At 52.2% G+C, this 13,825-nt stretch overlaps 1 pseudogene across 1 annotated transcript in view; it reads left to right on the forward strand.

The window, feature by feature from the left end:
- The first annotated feature begins 1,032 nt into the window (after nt 1-1,032).
- The window catches only part of LOC111551723, a 370,929-nt pseudogene continuing 358,136 nt past the window's right edge, over nt 1,033-13,825 (forward strand). Inside the window, exon 1 of the transcript XR_004228571.1 lies at nt 1,033-1,825. The product of XR_004228571.1 is annotated as a dapper homolog 3-like (transcript). The remainder of the gene's footprint in view (nt 1,826-13,825) is intronic.

The raw sequence follows: 13,825 nt of genomic DNA on the forward strand, positions 1-13,825 counted from the left end.
TGAGGTATGGATGGATTAGCATATGAGAAGTAATAGAAGAGGGTCTCAAAGCCCATGTGTCATTATCAGAATTATTTCGTGACAGGGGAGAGCTGGAGGAGAGAGGAAGGTGCTGAGCACATCCATGTGTTCTCCCACCAACGTTTCCCGAGCACCTACTATGTGCTGCCCACTTTGAGAGCTGTTAGGGATGAAATAGGGAGCACAGCAGGGTAGGGGCAGCCATTGGGAGCTTAGTGGGGAGACAGTTGTGCAACATGGTTCCAGCGTTTGGGGTGGGAGAGCTCAGGGAGTACAAGGACTTAGGATCCTGGGCAGAATCATGGAAAGGACACAGCCTCCCCAGTCTCTCCTTCCTCCACTGCCTCCCCGGCCTCCTCTGCTTCCCTGACCTCCCCAGCCTCCCCAGCCTCCCCTGTCTCTCCTGCTTTTGAGGTAGGCCAGGAGCTGCTGGTGGCCACTTAGCCTGTCCTGGACTCTGGGTGTAGCACCTCAATGTCCAGAAAATACCCCCAGTTCAGCTCATCACGCAGCCAAGGAAGGAGCCCCACACTGACACTAAGGGTGCGTCCTGGGCTCATTCATCGGTGCTTGCCTCCAAAATATCTCTCCGCATCTCCTCCCTTTGCCTACCTGCATTGTCTCTGTGCCTAAGCCCTGGCTGGGGGCCCACAAGGATCCCCTATCTCCTCTGTCCCTGCACGGTCGGGTCCCAGCCAATCTGTCTGCCCACCACGCTCCAGCCCCACAGTTCTCTTTCTGCTTCTTTCCCAGCCTCTGGGCTTTTGCACACGCTATTCCCTCTGCCTGAACACCCTCCACTGGGCTGAGAACAACTCGGAGACATCTCTCAGCTGTTGCTTCCTTTGGAACAGCCGCCGCCGCTGTCCCTCTCCCAGTTCCAAGACCTGCTGAGCCTCCTGTGTTTTTCAGTTCCCATGCACCCAGCACTTCTCCTTGGCCTCCGTTTGCCCAACTGACAATATCCATTCTCAATGCCTTCTCACCTAGCGCTGAGCCCCACTGGGTGAAGGCAATGCCTGTCATGTTCACCACAATATCCCCTCCCCCATCACCGCGCCTGTCCACAGTGACGCTCAAAAAATATCTGTTGGCAGGCAATGCGAAGATGCATTCATGTCATCCTGCAGGCGGAATTCTCCACGAGTTTTGAGCAGCCTCGGTTTTCCCACCACCTTCAAATCATGCAAGACACAGGGTAAGAGCAGACAAGGAGGCTGTGGCCGATGTCCACCCTCTCGGGGCGTCCCTTCTCTTCCCTCCTCCCTGAGGCAGGGAGACCATGGGGATGCAACTGGCTGGGGCAGGGAGGAGGTGCAGGGCCTGGCCACGGGCAGGGGACAGCGACAGCCTGGGCCGGGGCAGGTGAGCGCGGCGCAGGCTCGGGCCCGGAGTGTCCGCGGTGCTCGCGAGAGGCCAGCAGAGGGCGCCAGAGAGCCAGGAGCGGCCCGCGGAGGAGCCCGCGCCGGCCCCGATGCCCAGCTCCGCGCCGCGCGGACGCACCGAGCCCGCGCTCAGACGCCCCAGCTCCGCCGAGAGGCCGCTCGCGCCGGGTGCTTCCTCTTCCCCAAGTGCAGGTAGAGCCCCCGGAGCCATGGCCAGCCCTTCCGGCAGCTCCGAAGCCACGGGCAAGCCCCGAGGCAGGGACGGCCGGCCCAGGAGGGAGGAGGACGATGTCCCTCCCGAGGAGAAGAGGCTGCGGCTGGGGCTGCAGGGGGGAAGCGCACAGCCCGAGGACGGGGAGGACGCGCCGCGGCCAGGCAGGGAGGAGACCGGCACCCAGACAGGTGGCGACGGCAGAGGAGTAAGTGAGGGGGGCGCGGGGGTCCGGGGGCGCGGGGGGCGCAGGGTGGGGGCGGCGGGAGGCTCCGTGGCCGGCCCTGGGTTGAAGTTGGTAACTGAGCGGCAACTCCTGCGGGCGCGGAGTGACAGCTCGTGACGGCCTCCGAGACGCCAGCTGCCCCTTCTCGGGTGTGTGGCTTCCACTTCCTGATGTCTCCCACGACGTCCCTGGCCGTGGGACCCGCTGGACTCTGCGGCTGGTTAAAAGGGGAGGGGGAGCCCCGCGTCTCGGGGTCCCCAGCAGGGGAAGGGGCGGGGGTTGCGCTGGGCATCCTGTCTGGGACTCTGTCGGTGCCTCTCACCTGGCGAGGGGCTTGTGGAGGGGAGGGGGTACGGGGGAAGTCCCTGGCGCCAGGCTTGGCCAAGCCCCGCTCTGCTGGGCTGCGGGCTGGCGGCGCTCACCCAGCTCCTCACCTGCCCCGCATCTTCCTGTTTTTCTTCCCATTCTGGTTGGGCAGCGAGAGTTGAGAGGAGGCCGATGGCTTCCATCCCAGAAATCGCTCTCCTCTTTCCATTCCCACAGAGAGGGATAGAGAGGCAAAGTTCTTCGCATCCCCCGGGGCGCTGTGCTGTGAACGCCCCGTGTCCCGCACACGTGGGCCCCTGAGTCACCCGGCCTGTGTGTGTGGGATGGGGCTCCATGGCCAGCCTGGCCTCCTGGGGCTCACTTTCTGCTTTCCTACCCCCAAGTCTTCCTGTGTGGCTTTGCTGGCCTTCCGCTGGGGAGACACATGGCTTTGGAGGGCAGACGAGGGCCCCCTGGAGAACTGTACCGCTCAGTGACGGCTGCCACCTTGATGGTTTTTGATGGATAATGGGGTTGACCTCTTTGTTCCTTGCAAATGTTTTTATGTTTGGCCATTTGCTCAGCTGGGCTTGTCTTAATAATTTGATTGGTGGTTAATGAGCCCCACATGGGAGAGAGGGCGGCCTTCAATTCTGAACCCATTTAGGCAGCACGGGCAGCCCTCCTCGCCGTGGATTGCATCAGAGTCCCCCTGCCCAGGCTTGGAGTTGCTGCCGGCGGCTGTCTGGGAGGCTTGGTCATGGTGACATCCTTATCTCCCTGTGCACGTTACTGCATTCAGAGCTTGGGTCACCTGGACACTGAACTCAGGTGAATTCTGTTTGAGATCCCGGGAGAAGAAGGACAGTTCTCTGGAAGGTTTCCCAGGGCCCATCACGGAAAGGATGAGAAGGGAGAGGTCCTGGTTGGGGACACAATTACAGTGGTAGCGTAACACTGGGAAACTTTATTGTGTGAAGTCCTTGTCAGTCCCTCTACCTCCCTCTTTTATGTGGACTCTGCCAAAGACCAGGATATCAGAATGCAGTGAAGTGACCGAGTGTAGTGGAACCTTGGGAACATGGGTCTGGAGCCAGGCGGCTGGGGTTTGCATCCTGGTTTTGCCCCTCCTTAGCTGACTGACATGGCACAAGTCACGTACCCTCTCTGAGCCTTACTGTCTTCAGTGGCAAATGAGTCTGTCAACAGGCCCCATTCCGTGGGGCTGTTACTGCTGGGATTAAAGGAAGCTCGTCTGTAGAAAGCACTCAGCGTTGTGCCTGGCACATAGCCTATGGTGGATAAATGGGACTTAGGACTGAAACTCATGCTTTGGTGTGTTTTTGCAGTGATGTTTTGTTCTGGGGTGCATCACAAGAGACAAGGTTCTTGGCCTGGCATGGTGGCTCAAGCCAGTAATCCCAGCACTTTGAGAGGCCGAGTGGGGAGGATTGCTTGAGCCCAGGAGTTTGAGACCAGCCTGAGCAACTGGCAAGTGGTGAAGCCTCATATCTATCAAAAAACAAAACAAAACAAAAGAAACAAAAAAACAAAGCCGGGTATGGTGGTGTGTGTCTGTAGTCCCAACTACTGGGGAGGCTGAGGTGGGAGGATTGCTAGGGCCTGGAGGGTTGGGCTGCAGTGAGCTGTGATCGTGCCACTGCACTCCAGCCTGGGTGACAAAGCGAGACCCTGTCTCAAGGAAAAGAGAGAGAGACAGACCCACAAGGGTCTTAAGCCAGAATCTCCATGTTAAAATGCTTTCCGCAGACTAAAAGGATTATATATTGATAAGGAAATATTTAAAAGGCAGAAACCCCACTGAATTTTTTGGTCTACAAAGGGAAATGGGAATCCCATGAACTGAAGGGTGATGGAGGAACTGAACAGACACCGTGTTTGTTTCCTGAGTCTGGATAGGGTACCCTCTTTTCAGGGTGCCTGTATCTGCTCAGTCCGGCGGCCCCTCAGAAAGAGGGAATCTTGATTTTCAAACTTAAAATTTGGCCCGCTGCCCATAATGCCCGCCGGACACATTCCTCTTCCTTTCTAGTTTCTATGGGAATACTCTGTTTGAAGAACCCGTGAGGCAGCGTCAGGCTGGTGTGAGGATCGGCAGTGGTTTCTTTGAGGAGGAGAGCCCGTTTCTTCACTCACAGGCCGTGTCTGAGTGGATCAAGAAGAACAGAGTGCCCTTTTATGAGATTTTGTCTGCGTAGACCATTAGCTTGGTAAAAACGTCAAAACCATCCTCGTTCTTTAATAGCAGATTATTTTGGACTTTTCTCTGCAAGAAGCAGCATGGGCATTCAGATGCTTTTAAGGATGAAGTGTTCTTTCTCATCACCAGGCCTGGTGCTCTGGATGGCTGAGGTTTTAATGTGACTGGGTGTCCCTTGGAGTGGCTCCCAGGCTGTGCTCTTGTGGTTGGGTGGCAAGGGGTTGCTTTATTTGGTGGTGGCTAGAGGGTGTTTTAGCAGGTAAATCGAGACCCCAGGAGCCCCTGAGTGCCCAGTCCTGCTGCAGGGCATCTGTTTATGGTGGAGGGTGAGGGGCGTTGATTCTCTGCCCGTGTCAGAAGTTTCACAGGCTTCTTGTGTATCCACAACACCCACCCCATTGAGAAGGCATAGAAAACCTGGCGTTCTCCAAGCCTTCATTGACCCCTTGTAAATAATCCCAGGATGTGTGTGACCCACAGCTCTTCCTGGAAGGAGAGAAAAGTCTCTCTTAGGTATTTGGTTATCAACCTCAACCATTCAATCAACCTTCCCTGAGACCAGGCACCTCAGCAGAGATTTCTGGGTTGTCAGGCAGAACTGAGCATTCAAGGGTAATAACTCACGGGAGTCCCTGAAATCCCTGATGGGCGCACCAGGTAAAAGCATCCAGGGTTGAAACCAGATCGGGAAGGTTATTGTCAGCCTGGGGCTCCTGCAGAGGTTCATCCACGTGGCAGGTATTTTCCCTTCTTGCTGGGGAGAACCCTGGGTTTCTCAGCTTTGGCACAGTCACAACATTTGGGGTCAGACCATTCGTGGTGGTGGTGGGGTCGTCCTGTGCATTGTGGAATGGTTAGGAGCATCTCTGGTCTCCAGCCTCTAGGTGCCATTCTCCCCTCCCGGTTCTGTCTACCCCAAACCCTCCCAGTTCTGTCTACCCCACATGTCTCCAGACGGCTCCATCCTCTAGGTGCCATTGTCCCCTCCCAGTTCTGTCTACCCCAAATGTCTCCAGACGGTTCCATCCTCTAGGTGCCATTCTCCCCTCCCGGTTCTGTCTACCCCACATGTCTCCAGACGGCTCCATCCTCTAGGTGCCATTGTCCCCTCCCAGTTCTGTCTACCCCACATGTCTCCAGACGGTTTCACATGCCATGGGGCAAGGGAGTGGTGCATGAGCAAAACCACCCCCATTGAGAGCCATTGGTCTACACTTGTGGAAACGTTTGAGGGTGAGAGTGTCGAGCTTGGGTCCCTGCTGTACCCTTTAGGAGCAATGCAGTCTTGGGAAATTAATACTACTCCAGGGGCCTCAGTTTTCTCATCTATAAAATGGAGATCAATGAGATACACTTTCATAGGAAGGTTATATGTGATTTACTGAGATAATAAGACAGTACATGGAAAATGCTGTGCATAGCATTTATTTTTAATTTTTTTTTTTTTTTAAGACAGAATCTTGCTCTCTTGCCCAGGCTGGAGTGCAGTGGTATAATCTCCGCTCACAGCAACCTCCCCCTACCAGGCTCAAATGATTCTCCTGCCTCAGCCTCCCGAGTAGCTGCGATTACAAGTGCCTGTCACCACGTCTGGCTAATTTTTGTATTTTTAGTAGAGATGTGGTTTCACCATGTTGGCCAGGCTTTTCTCAAACTCCTGACCTAAGGTGATCCGCCCACCTCGGCCTCCCAAAGTGCTGAGATTACAGGTGTGAGCCACTGTGCTGGGCTGGGCATAGCATTGTAATGGACAAAGCACAAAATACTTGGGCAATATCTTTTTACATTTGAATTGTGTAGACTTCATCCTCCGTCCCCTGATGCACTGGTGCGGTGCAGAGCAGAATATCACCCACCTCGACTGCAGAGTGGATTTGGGTGGCATCTTGGCTTTCTGCACAAGACTCGCCTGTTCCCCACCACATCCCCCTGGTTCTCAGGGTCCAAGATTCCAGGAGACAGGGACGTGGGCAGGCAGGGCAGGTGGCCCACCCAGTTTATTCCCACGCTGGGGACTTGCAGAGCCGGCTGGCTCCCCAGGACAGGGTGTTTGGACCAACATCTGGGTGTTTGGATTTCCATTTGAGCACAGCTGGACTACACAGGCTAAAGCTCTCTCTACCGAGATAAAGGTATTTCCCTGGCAACGATCTTTCAAGCTGACACGGAGACATGGCCACCCGCTGGAATGCGGTGTGTCTCCCGTGGCGCTCTTGTAATTTGTGAGGCAGGCTCCTGAGGAATGCAGTGCGTAAGTGGGAAATGGTGGGAAATTCTCACATCCTCCCCTGGCCGAAAGTGCTGCCTGTGCAAGTTGGTGGACGGTCCTTTGAGCAGGAAGAAGACGCGGAGCACGTTCCTGTTAGCTACGACAGAGGGGGGCAGGGTACACACTGGACATTTCAAGCCCCTCCAGAGAAGCAAGTCTCACTGCGCTGGGAGTACTTGTGGAATGGGGGCCGTGTTGCCCTGGGCTTTAATTATTTCAGGAATATTTAACCGCAGGGCCAGCAGGCTGGATCTTGGTGTGTATTTGTCAGTTGGAAAGACTTTGGACCATAGGGAAATGTCTCAATTCTTTTAATTTCATGAAGGTGGTCATTGTTTCTTTTAGTGGCCTCTGGAATGTGACACAGAACTCAAGGGACAGGAAGGAGATGAGTTGGAGGCTGGGACAGGGGTCCCTGCCAGGGATGCTGGTGACTCATATGATGGTGCTGGAGATGTGTGGAGTGCAGTGCCTGATTTGGGGAATGTTCGTGGAGTATGTTCCAAAGGCCTTACGGACCTATTAGGTACTGGAGGTGAAGGGTCAAGTTTGACCTCAGGGCTCCAGTGTCAGGCAAGAACAGGAAGTTGATGTTGGACTCATTGACTGAGGTTGCTTGGAACCCAGGAGGCAATGTGGGCCAGGACAGGTGGGTCTGGGGCTGGGAGGGCAGGTCTGGGCTGGAGACTCGCTGGGGCCTGGGAGACATCCCAGGTAGATGGTGGTTGAGGCTATGGAAATGACTGTGATTGCCTGGGATGAGAGTAGAGACAGACAAGATGGGGATTTTGCTCTAAGCCTGGGGAACGCACCTCCCAGGTTCAAGGGATTCTCCTGCCTCAGCCTCCCACGTAACTGGGAATGCAGGTGTGCGCCACCACGCCCGACTAATTCTTGTTTTTTTAGTACAGGTGAGGTTTGGCCAGGCTGGTCTCAAATGCCTGACCTCAAGTGCTCTGCCCACCTTGGCCTCCCAAAGTGCTGGGATTATAGGCATGAGCTACCGTGCCTGACAATTTTTAAATATTAATTTTTATGAAACATTTTCAAAAACATTTTACTGTACATTGGAAAAGTCAATTATGATTTGAAAACTTTATCAAAATCCAATCAAATGTCAATTACCCGTTTAATTGTGGCTAGGTAAGGAGACTGTTTTTACCGAAACATATTAGAACAATGACCACTTATAGAAATAATCTATGTTTTAATTTTTCATTGAATTAAATAATCTTTTATATTCTGGCCAGGCACAGTGGCTCACACCTGTAATCCCAGCACTTTGGGAGGCCAAGGCTGGTGGGTCACCCAAGGTCGGGAGTTTGAGACCAGCCTGGCCAACATGGTGAAATTGTCTCTACTAAAAATACAGAAATTAGCCAGGTGTGATGGCACACACTTGTAATCCCAGCTACTTGGGAAGCTGAGGCAGGAGAATCATTTGAACCCAGGAGGCCGAGGTTGCAGTGAGCTGAGATCATGCCACTGCACTCTAGCCAGCCTGGGTGACAGAGCAAGACTTTGTGTCAAAAAAAAAAAAAAAAAAATTCTGGATTTTATTTTTAATAATTACTTTTGTAAAGAGAATATCTTCTTTTTTGGAGTTGTTGAATTTATTGAATTGACAAAAATTATGTACAAAAGGGTATACAACATAATGTGATTGACATATGTATACATTATGAAATGGCTAAGTCATCACCTCCCAGACTTACTTTTTTGTGGTGAGAACACTTAAAAAATCTACTCTCTAGGCCGAGCATGGTGGCTCAAGCCTGTAATCCCAGCACTTTGGGAGGCGGAGACGGGTGGATCACGAGGTCAGGACATCGAGACCATCCTGGCTAACACGGTGAAACTCCCTCTCTACTAAAAAATACAAAAAACTAGCCGGGCGAGGTGGCTGGCGCCTGTAGTCCCAGCTACTCGGGAGGCTGAGGCAGGAGAATGGTGTAAACCTGGGAGGCGGAGCTTGCAGTGAGCTGAGATCCGGCCACTGCACTCCAGCCTGGGCGACAGAGCCAGACTCCATCTAAAAAAAAAAAAAAAAAAACTCCTCTCTTAGTGATTTCTAAGTGTATAATATGTTGTTATTAACTATAGGTACCATGCTATCCCATGGATCTCTTGAACTTATTCTTCCTCTCTAAAAATGACATTCTGTGTGCTTTGATGGGCATCTGCCCACTTCCCCACCCTGGCAACCATCATTCTGCTCTGCTTGTATGAATTCAACTTTTTTCTTTGTTTGTTTTTTTTTTTTTCTTTTCTTTGTTTTGAGACAATCTCATTCTGTTTCCCAGGCTGTAGTGCAGGAGTGTGATCTTGGCTCACTGCAGCCTTGACCTCCCAAGCTCAATCAAACCTCCCACCTTGGCCTCCTGAGTATCTGGGACTACAGGTGTGCACCATCACGCTCCACTGATTTTTGTATTTTTTGGAGAGATGGGGTCTTGCTATGTTGTACAGGCTGGTCTCGAACTCCTGGGCTCAAGCAATCTGCTGGCCTCAGCCTCCCAAAGTGCTGGGATTACAGGTATGAGCCACCATGCCTGGCCGAATTCAACTTTTTTGGATTCCACATATAAGTGAGATCATGTGGTATTTTTCATTCTGTGCCTGGCTTCTTATTTCACTTAACATAATATTCTCCAGGCTCATCCATGTTGTCTGAAATGGCAGGATTTCCTTCTTTTTGAAGGCTGAATAGTATTCCATTGTGTACATACACCACATTGTTGCTGGAAGTTTAATGGAGGCCAGTTGAGGGAGGAGGGGGAAAAGATTCACTCTTAGTCAACATGCTCCAGCACCTACCCAGGATGTGTGCAGGATACTCCTGGTCTTGCAAACTGTGGTTTGTGGGACTCCAAAGCCCCTATCCTTCCACGATGCTTGCTGTCCCATTATCACATTTCCTCGGAGGAGAACCCAACCTTGATGGATGGAGAGCCCTGCTGTGGTCCTGTTTCTTGCCATGAGATGGCAAAGGATGGTGCTACTGGGAGACCCTTACCTCTGCATACGGCGGGCTGTTTGCCTTCTCCATTCTTTCTCCAAGTATCTGAGCAGCTCCTCTCTGCCAGGTGCTGGTCTACAAGATGTATCGATCCTTGGAGATCATGCTGTAGCAGAGGAGGAAGGCTACAGCCCACAGGTCAGAAGCAGCCCCCTGCTGTTCATACAAATAAAGTTTTATTGGAACATGACCACACCCATTTCAGTGCATACTGTCTATGTCTGCTTTCCTGCTGCAATGGAGAATTGAATAGTTGGGACTGAGACTCTATGGCCTGCAAAGCTGAACTCTTTACCATCTGGCCCTCAAGAGAAAAAAATTGCTGATCCTTGTACCCTGAGAGTCTTAGGTTAAGAGGACTTTGTACCACCCTGACGTCCCAGGGGACCGTGAGTCTAGCCACCCTTCAAATGTACACAACTCTGGGCTAGGGGTGCAGCAGGCGAGTCCCAGTTTTGCAGGTCTTTGGTATCAGGGGCACTGCCCAGGATTTTGAGTGGGGTTTCCTCACCACTGTGGCTGGGCACTGGGCGAGTGTGCTTTCTGATTTTTGTATGAGGAAGAGAAAGGAGGGAGGACATGGCAACTTGTTGCCCTGTTCTAAGCATTTTCCTAAGATGGGTGTCCAAGCAAGGGCTTGGGATCTCACCTTGCACAGCTTACAAAACCCAGTGAGGTTAGCTGTCTTGGCGCTGCTACTCTGAGGGATGGGACCTCCAAATGACTAGGAAGGGAGAGAAAAGCACGGTTTCTGCAAGCACAGGAACTGGCGTTATTGGAATTAACGTTTCCCCCAAGTTTTATAATGTCTAGGCATGCATATTTAAGTGTCTGCCTCAAAAGCTCTTGCTAATAACCAGATGGTGCATTTAATTTCCTTTTTTTGTTCTCTGAGCAACATGCAGCTTCCTGCACAGTCCTCCTTGCAGGCAACTGTGCTGAGGTGACAGTCCTCCTGACTGCCAGCACAGATCCCCAGAGCCTCTGAGAGCCCTGTATTCTGGGGGCAGCCTTTCCCCTTCTATTCAGCCCCAGCTGGAAGGGGGCAGGTTACCCACAGCCTAGCACAGGGCTCCTGCCTTAGCTTCTCTAAGGAGTCTGGCTCCCTCTGACCCTCTAGACCTCACCAGCTGAGGATCAGAGCCCCGGGGCATGGGCCAGGGGTGAGTGTGAGGTTGGGGGAGTGCGGGGCGTGGTGGGGTGGTCTGAGAGTGCAGCTCTGGAAGGGGGCAGGGCAGGCCCAGGAAAAGCTGCTTGGGAGAGACTGCAAAGAGATGGCAGAGTTAGGACAAGAGGGCCGGGCACGGTGGCTCACATGTGTAATCAAAGCACGTTGGGAGGCTGCGGTGGGCAGATCACCTGAGGTCAGGAGTTCGAGACCAGCCTGGCCAACATGGTGAAAGCCTGTCTCTACTAAAAATACAATAATTAGCCGGGCATGGGGTGGACACCTGTAATCCCAGCTACTCGGGAAGCTGAGCCAGGAGAATTGCTTGAACCCAGGAGGTGGAGGTTGCAGTGAGCTGAGATTGTGCCACTGCACTCCAACCTGGGTGAAAAAACAAGACCCCGTCAAAAAAAAAAAAAAAAAAAAAAAAAAAGTTAGAACAAGGGGAGGAGGGAAGAGAAGGGAGGTGTGGGACAGCAACCAGGACCTTAAAGGCACAGAAGAGGAAGCTTGGATTTCCAATTCCAAAGGACATGAAGACAAAGTCACACACCTTCAGCCTGCTCCGGGTGAGGCTGGGCTTTGTGCATTTTCTTTCTTTTCCTTTTCCTTGTGTTTAGGGTGTTGTAGAAACAGGTTCATAGGGGCTCTATGTAGCACCTGTTCTGGTGGCCTTCAGGAAGCATGGGGTGCCCTGGTTTCCTTGGCTTCGTGTCCCCCTTTCCTCCTGCCACCCCTGACTGTGCACCCCACCTTGTCCTTCAGACCACCCTCCTGGAGGGGGCCTGGCCAGGGCTTGTGTCCTTGCTAGTCACTGGGGAGGAAGACTCTGTGACTTGAAAGCCTGTCGACTTAAATTGCAAGGTGTGGGTGCCCGGGAGGGGACGGCTGCAGCCCTCTTGACTCATCCATTCATGTTTTTTTTTTTTTTTTTGACTCTGTTCTATGTTGTTCTGATGGAGGGGTAAGCCCCTGGCTTCTGCCTTTCCTGCCTTGAACTCTTGCAATTAGGCCAGATGGGAGGGTCCTGTGGTCTGAGTCTAACTTCTTACTTTTTGTTCTGCTTATTAAAAATACAAATTATTATTTGTTCATTTGTAAAGAATTCAAGCAATGCAGGCCAGCTGTGGTGGCTCACACCTATAATCCCAGCACTTTTGGAGGCCAAGGCGAGCAGCCTGGGAGTTTGAGACCCGCTTGGCCAACCTGGTGAAACCCTGTCTCTACAAAAAATACAAAAGTTAGCCGGGCTTGGTGGTGCATGTCTGTAATCCTAGTTATTTGGGAGACTGAGGCAAGAGAATCACTTGAACCCAGAAGGAGCAGGTTGTAGTGAGGAGGAGGTTGCAGCAAGCTTGTGTCCCTGGACTCCAGCCTGGGCAATAGAGCGAGACAGTATGTCCAAAAAAAAAAAAAAAAAAAAGAAAGAAAGAAAGAAAGAAAGAAAGAATTTATATAGAAAACAGAAACAAAACTTGCCTTTGATTTGCGTTTCTTGGTGTTGCTTCTCAGAGGTAACACTGGGAAGGGTTGGGGTATACCTTTCCACTCCTTTTTCTTTTCCTTTTAATTTTAAGTTCTGGGATACATGTGCAGAATGTGCAGGTTTGTTACATAGGTATACATGTGCCATGGTGGTTTGCGGCACCTATCAACCCGTCATCTAGGTTTTATGCCCCACATGCATTAGGTATTTGTCCTAATGCTCTCCCTCCCCTTGTCCCCCACCCCTGACAGGCCCCGGTGTGTGATGTTCCCCTCCCTGTGTCCATGTGTTCTCATGGTTCAACTCCACTTATGAGTGAGAACGTGCGGTGTTTGGTTTTCCGTTCTTGTCCACACCTTTTTCCTCTCTGCACACAAGCACATGTATTTGCACATAAGTGTTTATTGTAACCTTTTTAAAAAAATAAAAATGGAATAATGCTATGTTTATTCTTTGGAAAAGCCTGCTTTTCAGGCAGCGTGTCTTTGACGTTGTCTGACGTTGGAACCTGGGCACCACTTTCTTCTCCTGGCAGTTATTCCGGTGGGTGGATGCGCCATATTTCACTTAACCAGCCCTGCACCGATAAGTCTTTGGGTAGTTTCTGCCTTTTCCCAGTTGCAGACGGTGTTCTGATGAATTTCCTCACACATATCTGCCTGCATTTCTGTGACATGTTCCTGGAGGTGGGCTGTCTAGGTCAGAGGGGAGGTCTGTGCTAAATTTGCATCCTGTGCTAAATTTCATCCAGTCATCCGGCTCCCCAAGGACTCACATGGTACTGTCCTGTGTAGACATCATCTTCTGCAGATGTCGCTTTCTTTTACTCAGACCAGTCTGCACCCCGGTGTCCTGTGGGGGATCCAGCCCCTACCCACTTGCCTGCCCCCACCCCACAGTCCCCCCAGCCCCTGCTGACAGGGACTCTGGCTTCTGAGCTCTGGCAGACTGCCTCACTCTGGAGAAGTTTGCTTTCTCAAACATTCCTGGCAATGTTATTGCGAATCCCGAGGCCTGCGTTTGCCTTCTTCAGGCCTCAGTTTTCTCATAAGTGAAATGGGGATAATGTGATGCTACTGTCTGCATCCTAGAGCTGCTGTGAGGGTTCAGTGAGATCACCGTTGAGAGCGCATGTTCACAGCGCCGGCCTCTTGCTCAGTCAGCACCTGTGGGGCAGGGCTGTCAGTGATGCATTGTTGACTGTCATTGCTAGACTGTGGCTTTAGCAGGGGCAGTGTCTTTTGTACTGAGCCCAGAGTCACCCCAGTACCTGTGTGATTGAGTGGCAGGGTCAGAGAGCGGGGTAATGGCAGCGGAAGCAGAGGAAAGAAGTGGGGCTTCTAATAGGTCCTGAGCTTTAAGATGAAGCATTCTTGCCAGTGTCTGGGGCTGTGCTGTGTGTTCTAGGCCCGAGACTAGAAGCTGGGCCTGGCTGCAGCCCCTGCTGAGCTGGGGAGGTGCAGGTCACCATCTTGCTTCATTAGGACGCCTCCAAGCCCAGCTTAGACCTAGA

The sequence above is a fragment of the Piliocolobus tephrosceles genome, chromosome 17 (assembly GCF_002776525.5).
Source record: "Piliocolobus tephrosceles isolate RC106 chromosome 17, ASM277652v3, whole genome shotgun sequence".
NCBI classification, from domain to species: Eukaryota; Metazoa; Chordata; class Mammalia; order Primates; family Cercopithecidae; genus Piliocolobus; species Piliocolobus tephrosceles.